Below are 9,571 nucleotides of genomic sequence, written 5' to 3' on the forward strand. Positions count from 1 at the left end.
AGGATAATAGGAAAATAACATCAGATTTTTTCAGAAAACCTGCTGTCCTCTACCAAAAATTGGTCAGTGGGAAAAAGGTTCTAACAAAAACACACGGATGAATAGAACAAAATGTATATCTGCAATTTTGCCAACAGCACTAAATGATGTACAGTTATGCAAACTTTGTGACTCAAGAGAGTGACAACAAATTACACAGCACATAAAATGTCATGTATAAATCAAGCACTAAACTGTGAACACCACACTCTGATGTGCCTATACAAATCACTAAAGTAAAACCTAACATGAATTTTCTGACCCCAAAGACCTTTGTCAACCAAAAATCTTCAAAATATTTTATAACAATGTCACAGTGGCCACTTGTGTCCAACCAGTATTACAACATCTTTGCTATTCTATACTGATACATCAATAATTAAACACCTTTTTTGAGTATTAAACATTTTACATAAAAGCTTTTTGACACAAAAGAGCACAGACCAATATAAAATCTGTGATTGTATCTTTGTTGTACAGTATTCTAGTGCAAAGAATCTTATCAGTTACTCTAGTCAAGGATCAGTTTGTTAAGCTTTAAATGATAATACAAGTAAATGTGCCTTGGCTCCCCAATTCATCTTTAAAGATCCTGCATTTGCTTATGTGCATTTCCATACAATTGGACTACATCTGAAAAATCCACTATGCAAATTAAACTTTAGGACATTAGTATTTATAGGACTTCAGTGTTCTCCCCAGCCCCTCCTAGCTGGGAGCACCACCCGGCACTTTTCAGTAACCACCGGGCTGTTTTTTGGATGATTACTAATGAGTTGTGTCACAATACAGGGGCTACCAAACACCTACAATTTCTTCTCACCCAGTCCACTGGACTTGTATTCATGAATAATATTTTAAAATGGAAAGATGGCCCAAGGTGGATGACAATACATGAGGATTCTGAGGTCCTATGGTATCTTAGAAGTCCTAATAAACGCCTGGAGTTAGTTGAAGGTAAAAGTTTATCAACCAAGGGCAGCAACACTGTAGGTTACCTTTCTCAACCTTTCTAACATGGGGGAACCCTTGAAACAAATTTGAGGTCTTGGGAGACCCCCACTATAATTACTATATCACAGTATATTAGTGTGCTGGTCCTAGAGAACCTCAGAACCTCTTTCATTGCTGGTTCATGTGAAGAATGTCACCCTTACAGAGAGCCAAAAAAATCATTGATATCAGTGGTAACTTTCCTAAGAGGTACATATTGCTAATCACTCAAGGAACTTCTAGAATCTTCTGGATAAACCCTAAGGTTCCACAAAATACTTGTTAAACACTGTTTTAGGGTATCATTTGGTCTCCTAAACAGCAGTTTTATTCAGTAGCCGGCCACATGCCAATGATACTTCAATGATTATCCGCCCTAATCCCATTTTGTGATGTTGCATTTTGTTGTGCTTTCTGCAAACTGGCTGGCTGTCCTTCACAAACTGCACTTCTATGTCAATGATCATTTATGATGTAACTTCTCTCTACAAAATTGGGAAATTTTTGCAATTGTTATGCAACTAATCTCTTCTTCACAGCAGTTACAGAATACCCAGCCTTCATGATCAATGCTCCCCCCAGCCATTTAACTGCTGGCCAGGTAAAAAGCATTGCTTAGCATTGGTTGCCAATAGCAATCCCGGCTTCCCTTACACATGCTGGGAATCAATGAACTCCCACACGGGAGTTACATCATCCCGGCCCAACTAAATAGGATGCCCAAAGATCATCTGAAGGAAGAAAAGAAAGAAGATGGTGGTGCCCTGTGAGAGAACAGGGATAGGTGAGTATCGTGGGTTTTGTTCCAATTTAGGTGACAGTGGAAAAAGTACTTATACATACCAGGGGAAAAAAAGATCCCCTAAAGGCTATAACTCACGTGATCCTGTCCATAGCAAAAACTCACAAATGACTGATTGATAAAAGCCCTGCTCCTATGGAGTTGCACCCTTACCAGCTAGGGAGAGAGATTCAGGACCATTATGGACCAGCAACAGAAGAGGCATGAGGTGTTTTCACAACAACAAAAAAAACCTTTCTGGTTTTCTACCTTTTTGTTGAGCTTGAAATCCCAGTTTGCCTACCTGCGGCAAGACAAAAAGCCAAAAAAGGAAACTGGCAGATCGCCCTTGGCAGCAGATCTTTGGCACTGGGCATGCTAACAAGCTCCAGTAATACAGTCCCTGTTATCTGCTCACTGGCTCATTGATAATTAAGTGGTACTAAGTTTTACATTTGCACGATCAGTCATTATTATTATTAGGCATTATTATCAGATTATAATGCGTCCTTAATGCCTGACTGCCCCGGGCTTTTGAGCAGCGTCGGCTTTGGTTGCCAGGCAATCCCGGCTTCTCTTGAATGTGGGATGAATTAAATCCCAGACGCCTGCACAGAAGCCACAGTATCCTGGTACAGCCAAGATGGGTGAAGATTGTCCAGAAGACAAATAGGAGACGCTGGTGGCGGAGTACCGCACTGAGTCGCGCAGATTGAATTCTGCTTCAATAGCCTAACCCAGAGGTGGGGCAGATACGGCCTAGCCAGTATTCCAGTCTGGCCTAAAGCCCCCCTAGTTATTTATTGTTGGATCCGGCCTAACTGAATTGTCGCGAGTTCCCACGATATCATTGATTATCCCGCACAGTAACCCCAGTTACTATGCCTAAAGAGCAAAAGCAACGCGCAGCTACCAGTCTCCGGAAGGTTGACCTCGAACGTGTTGTGTTCAACCCGGAATGGACTGATAAATTATTCTTTGTCCAACGAAGCAACAAAGCCCTGTGATTAGTGTGCAAAGACACCAACAACACTTTCAAGCGGTCGAATCTCAGGGGGCATATCGATGCCAAGCATGCATACACTGTTTGTGGGTTTCCTCCAGGCACTCCAAATTCCAAAAACATGCAGTTCAGTTAGTTGGCCATAGACTGTGGTAAAGCCATATGACTATGGTAGGGACATTAGATTGTGAGCTCCTTTGAGGGACAGCTAGTGATATGACTATGGACTTTGTACAGCGCTGGATTATATGTCGGTGCTAAATAAACACTATGTAATAAAAATAAGCCTCTCAGTCCCATGAGGATACGATCCCCCCTCATCGACAGAATGGGGGCAATCTCTATATTAACCACTAACTAGTTTAGTGGTCAATTGAGGAAAGAAAAGGTCAGATCTTTAACAACTCACATTCGCAGAAGTGAATCATTTGCCTACAGCGTTGGGCATCCTCTCCACAATGGCAACACAGCCCCTGCTACCTGATTAGTTGCTATGGGCAACACAGTCACTTCCCTCCAACACTTGAGGCCCATAACATTTTATTTATACATTGATGGATGCAGTGCACATACAGGAGGACACCATACACCCCTGCACAGTGCTGAGACTACTGTACACTCATAAACCCAGCTCTGTGCAGATCACCACACAACTACATGGCGACTCAACGTCCTCTGCATCTATGCAATATAATAGAGGGATGTATTCCACGGGATTTCCCTCCTGTTATAAACACAGAAGGCCTCATTTATCATGCACCCACTTCCCCTCACCCCGGTTACACCGGTTCCCTCACCTATGACCGGACCCTCGGCTCCTTCCGCTCCCGGGAACAACGAAAAAGCAGCGAGGCCTAGATGATACCACTTGGCGGGGGAACGGGGACCTCCTCGGTCGGCTGAAGCATGAGGCAAGGGAAAACAGAAAGCGAAGCGAACAGCAACCCCCCTGGAAAAATGGTACAGCCCACTCGACCAATGGCGAAAGAGACCGTGACGTCTGTGCAGGGCATCGGGGAGGGCGGGGCTTGGTGCAGGAGTGGGCGGGGTCGATTCACGAAGTGGGGAGGCGAAGAAGCAAGGTGATGGCAATGGATTGCGGGTGGACCTCGCTGGGGGCATCCAAACCAAGCTGATTACCTGTACTGGCTCAAAAGTATATTTATTAACAAGTACTGATCACTTTTAATCTCAGAAAACAGTATGGAAGCGTTAAATACACCTATCTTGTCATTTGTGTGCCATTGGGGAAATTTCTCTTCACTTCCTGTCTTCTAGACAAAACAGGAAGTAAGAGGAAATATACAAATATACTCTCATGGTGGTAACAAATACACAAATATTACTATACGGAACAAAAACTACTCATTTGATTGGGTAGGTAAATATCAGTATGTTCAAGATTTTAACCTGAATTGTTTTTTTAATCTCTGGTAAAAAAAAAGGATCAATACATATGGCCACTTGTAGGGTGCGGTTTCACTGGTGCTTTCTGCTACATGTGCTTAAACATAAAAACTCATCATCACATCAATTGCTATTTATTGTACAGCACTGTGTAATATGTTGGCGCTAAATAAAACCTGTTTAATAATAATAGGCTGTCTTGCCATTCATTCCTAATGGCACCTTCCAGCACACAGCTGTACAGTGTGTTATTGTGCATTGTGTGAACTGGGCTTTTAGAGTGCAGCGCGCATGATATTCAGTGCTGGGTATCCCTAATGCATTGTGTGCTAACCAAAAGGCCAACACACCTACCTGTAATATTATTATTATTATTATTATTATTATTAATAATAATATTAAACAGGATTTATATAGCGCCAACATATTACGTAGCGCTGTACATTAAATAGTTGCAAATGTCAGATACAAACAGTGACACAGGAGGAGGAAAGGACCCTGCCCAGAAGAGTTTACAATCTCGGAGGTGTAGGAATACCTCTAGTGTATTAAAGCTATATATATATATATATATATATATATATATATATATATCACTTTACTGGTAAAAAGCCCTTGATCCCACCACAAACCGAGCCCTTGAGTCCCGTGTCATCCCGGCTTTTTTTCTTCTTTACAGGGCGGACGGAACAGTGGGTTCCTCTTACATCACCCAATCTTTCTCCGCGATGCATAAGATTGAGTTTTTTTTTACATTCTAGGAAAGCCCCCGATGACACATGCCCAATCTCAGGCATGGGCAGAAGGAGCAGCCCGCAGCCTCCTGGGATATGTAATGTAGGTATCCAAGTGGCGCCTGTTTGGAAGGACTGTCCTTCTCTCACTCTCAACTGTCCCACATTTTGTTCTGACATTTAGACCTCCATCTAAAGATACTATTGAATTATCTAAACCAGGGGTGCCCAACAGGTGGATCGTGATCTACCGGTGGATCGCCAAGGCAATGCAAGTAGATTGCAGAGCCCTGCCTTTCAAAATAAACTCTACCACACACAGGAGTTATTAAGTCCAAGTTTTTATTGTTGGTAGATCATTTTGACTTGGTCATTTTAAAAGTAGCTCACAAGCCAAAAAGTGTGGGCACCCCTGGTCTAAAGTGACCTACTACTCTAAACCATTCATTTAACCTCTGTGTTATAACATCATGTATTCTCAAAGCCAATGTAAAGAAAAAACAGTGGTGTAAAATGCATCTTGTAGTTATACCTAATCATATGTCACAACGGAACTTATGTATACGGTATTCAGCTGCAGAGTAATAAACTAACCAAAGGCTGATAGCGTTGCATCATCCAGTGTACCATATGGCATCGGAATAATTTTCTATGAAGCCATTCAAGGTGACAACTCAAATCTTTTAGGAAGCATACATTTATTGGCCCTTTTTTTACATACACAATTAACTATCCAGCCAATCACATGGCAACAACTCAATGCATGTAGACACTGTCAGGATGACCTGCTGAAGGTCAAATTGAGCATTAGAATGGGGAAGAAAGGTGACTTTTATGTGACATGGTTGTTGGTGCTAGGTAGAGTATTTTAGAAACTGCAGATCTGTTAGAATTTTCACACACACAAGGGTTTACAAAGAATGGAGAGAAAAAAGGAAAATATCCAGTGGGTGGAAATGCCCTGTTGATGCTAAAAGTCAGAGAATAGCCAGACTGGTTGGAGCAAAAAGAAAGGCAACACAAATTAAAACCAAGGTATGCAGAAGAGCATCCCAACAAGTCTAACATTAAAAAGGAACTAAACTCAAAATCCCCAAAACACAAAAAATACACTTACCTTCAATCCCACAGAGGTCTCTTCCATCGGATCTCGCATCGTCCCGGCATCCGTCTTCGGGCCGGCGTTCCGGGTGCCGCCATCTTCACCTCTTCTTCTGGGTTCTTCTGCCCTATATCACCAGACCCAGGCGTGAGATCAGGTGACGTAGGTTGGCAAAAAACTTCGATTTCACTGCACATGCGTGGAATCTGCAATTTTTCATGAAAAGGCTCCTACTGCGCATGCCCGAGATGTTCAGGCATGCACAGAAGGAGCACCCAAGAGCCTCCCGGGATGCGTGACGTAGGTATCCTGGGAGGCTTTGCCCTCCTATTCTTTCTCAATCGCCTAGTCGATTGAGAATTACGGGCTGGTGCTGCACCCTTTGTTTTTAAAAAAGTGTGTTGCACTTAAAAAAAAATGGCACAGCCCACCTTGGTATTTTTGCTGATCATGTCCATCTCTTTATGACTGCAGTGTACCAATCTTGGAATGACTTCTCCCAGTGGGATAACACCATGGCACAAAGCTCAAATCATTTCAAAATGATCTGTAGACTGTGACAATGAGTGCACTGGACTCCCATAGCCTCCACATTTACCAGATCACCATCCAAGACAGAGCCTCTTTGGAATATGGTGGAACGGGAGATTCATATCATAGATTTTCAGCCCACAGATTTGAATTGTAAATGTGTAATGCTATCATGTCAATATGGACCAAAATCCCTGAGGAATATTTCCAGCACCTTCCATGCCACAAAGTTTCCACAATTCCGAAGGCAAAATGTAGTCCAACACAGTACTAGCAAGGTGTACCTGATAAAGTGCCTGGTAGGTGTAAAGCTTCTGATATAGAGCAGTGAGCTGTATTGACAGTGGATCTACACTGATTACACTTTCTGTAACCTGTAGGCCTGTGCTATGAATACAACAACTTAGTTTTTAATTGTGCAGAACACCACTGGACAATGTTTAGGCATGTGGGACCCCCTACCCCGCTGCCCCTTCCAGCATGGTGCCCTATGCGCACACAGGTTAGATAATATAGCATAAGGCAGACAATGAACACATATCCATCATTAGTAAATTTGTACAAAAATAACTAGCATCAGAGTAGAAAAATAAAGTGCAGTGTACATCCTGCTCTGAAAAATTCTATTTTGATATGGTGACAGGTTTGTATTCCTTTAGGCAAAACTGTTTTATAGAATGTGGAGCCCATGGTCAGGGCCAGGCAAAGGCACAAGAAGTGTCCACTTTTGGTGCTGTGGTACAGGTGGTGCAGGTAAAGTGGTAGCCATGTATGCCAATACATTGCCAGCCAGCCTTTATAATGATGCATATCAATGCCAAGAACCAGAGACATCCCTGCTATGGACATATGACAGATTTTTATGACTACACGGAATCTAGCAGTTGTGGCTTTGTCTTGAGAGAGGTAAATAAAGGTAGTGCGCAGTGTTATGACTCATTTTGACCCATACATGTTCTAGCACAAAGGTTGTATACCATGCAAACTTTTTCGTTCCCAAACAGGACCTTTACCAAGTTGCACTTTTTCCAAAGCAGGCTCATACCGAGGTACCACAGTATTAGTTTTGTGTTTAAAAAATGTCATTAGTCCTAGGGCACAATAATGAGGACTATATTTTACAGCTGTACACCTTCTCCTTATAGACAGTAAACAAGACAGAGGGTGGACAGTTTACTATGACGTATATTAGATACAGACAGGTTACTGATTGCCCTGCTATGTGTAGAAATATACTAGCTGCTGAATGATGGATTAATAAGGTTCTCTCTGTACAGCTACAATGGATTTGTCTGCTGCAGTATCACGTGTTATTTATTGTCTTCTGTCCTCCAGTGTCCAGGTGCTTACCAACACCCACTAGCCATGTCCCTGATCTCCTATTGCAACACCCACTGAAGGTTTTAGAAGTCTGTTCAAAACCAGAATAATCCCTGCAATTAGATCTTTCACCATCTGTGTACAATGTCAGCCCACTTGTGACTGTTGTCCGAAATTATTGTTAATTATTATCCACCAACGTCATTGTTGTTCATTAATAGTCCATTGTGTCAAATTACCAATGGCTGTCCAATATAAATTGACAATATTTTACTACTAAATAACAATGCAGCAGCAGCAACAGGAACCTGTCAAGGGTAGCAATATGGAAGCTGTCTTTGATTTGTTTTAAAGGTGCAAATTAGGTGTTTTCATCTTAATCCGCATTCCAATGCCAAATGAGGCATACACATGTCAGGGGATGAATGTGTATTGTTTACTTTTGTCATCGGTGGTGCCATCTAATCAAGGGAATACCTTCGAAAATCCCACTCCAACATTGGGCCTGATTTATTAAAGCTCTCCAAGGCTGGCGAAGATACACTTTCATCAGTGAACCTGGGTGATCCTGCAAACCTGGGATGGATCAGCTCCAGAATTAAAAACATTTTCTAACAAATAGCAAATCCATTCCAGTCTGGTAAAAGAAATAGAGCCTGCAATTACCACACTGACAAATATGTAGCATAAATTGCTGATTGAAGCTGTAATCAAGTTGTAATCTGTTGCCATATTTTTAACTGTTCCACCTCTCAGCAGTTCTCTGTGGGGTAGTGGTCAGGATCAAGATGTGAACAACAGAGCCACTCCGGCAAGCTCTGTTCTTCAAAGCTAGGTGTTTTCTCTAGCAGAATTTTCATGGCACTAGTTACAGAACAGGTAGATTTGTTCCCTAAAAACACTTTTGCTAAGAAAACAAACCCATCAGAACAGTGCTTTTCAACAAATGTTACTTGGAGCCCTAGGCTTCCTCCAGAAATTGATTGGAGCCCCCTACAAAATGAGCAATTTGTGCCTTTCAGGCCAGTTTAAGTGACACCAATGATCTTTTTGGCTATCTGTAAGGCTGACATTCTTCACACTGACCACCACACTAATATATTGTGAGATATAGTTATTATAGCAGGAGTTCTCCGAAGTCCTGAAAGTTATTTCAATGGTTTCCCAAGTAAAAGGGTTGTGAAAGACTGCATTGGAAACACCTTTTCCCGTTTCGAATAGTAAACTGTGCAAAGCCAGCTTTTAGACCCCCCATTTAATCTATTTGCATATCTCCTAATATTATGAAATGAGGTATAACTTGTAACACAAAAAATGTAGAGACAAGACACATTCCTGCCACAACCCCAATCAGGGGGATTTAAAGTGCATTTATGTGCCAATGTAATGTGCGGCATAATATGTGTCAACGTGTGTGAGCGAATGCATTATACTAGTGGGAACAAACTGTTAATGTGTAAGGACTATAGTGATGAAGGGATTGGCTTTAAAAAGGGGAACAGTTCATGGAAATGAAGGGCAGTTATTCATTATGTATCAAATGACAAATAGATAGAACTAAGCTGAGTCAAAGTCCACATGATAGCAGACTGGGCTCCAGCTCCCATCTCTCATCCAGTAAAAACATGCCTCCTAAAGCTACGTACACACTTCCAATTATT

The 9,571-nt window shown here is 41.9% G+C and overlaps 1 protein-coding gene across 2 annotated transcripts in view; it reads right to left on the reverse strand.

Moving 5' to 3' along the window:
• The window catches only part of NCOA6 (nuclear receptor coactivator 6), a 25,645-nt gene extending 21,896 nt beyond the window's left edge, over positions 1-3,749 (reverse strand). Inside the window, exon 1 of one of the 2 annotated variants that reach the window (XM_072403704.1) lies at positions 3,614-3,749. The gene's annotated coding sequence lies outside the window, so the exon portion shown is untranslated. The remainder of the gene's footprint in view (positions 1-3,613) is intronic. The other variant, XM_072403705.1, reaches the window with a different exon arrangement.
• Between the last annotated feature and the right edge of the window lie 5,822 nt (positions 3,750-9,571).

This window comes from Pyxicephalus adspersus, chromosome 3 (genome assembly GCF_032062135.1).
Source record: "Pyxicephalus adspersus chromosome 3, UCB_Pads_2.0, whole genome shotgun sequence".
NCBI classification, from domain to species: Eukaryota; Metazoa; Chordata; class Amphibia; order Anura; family Pyxicephalidae; genus Pyxicephalus; species Pyxicephalus adspersus.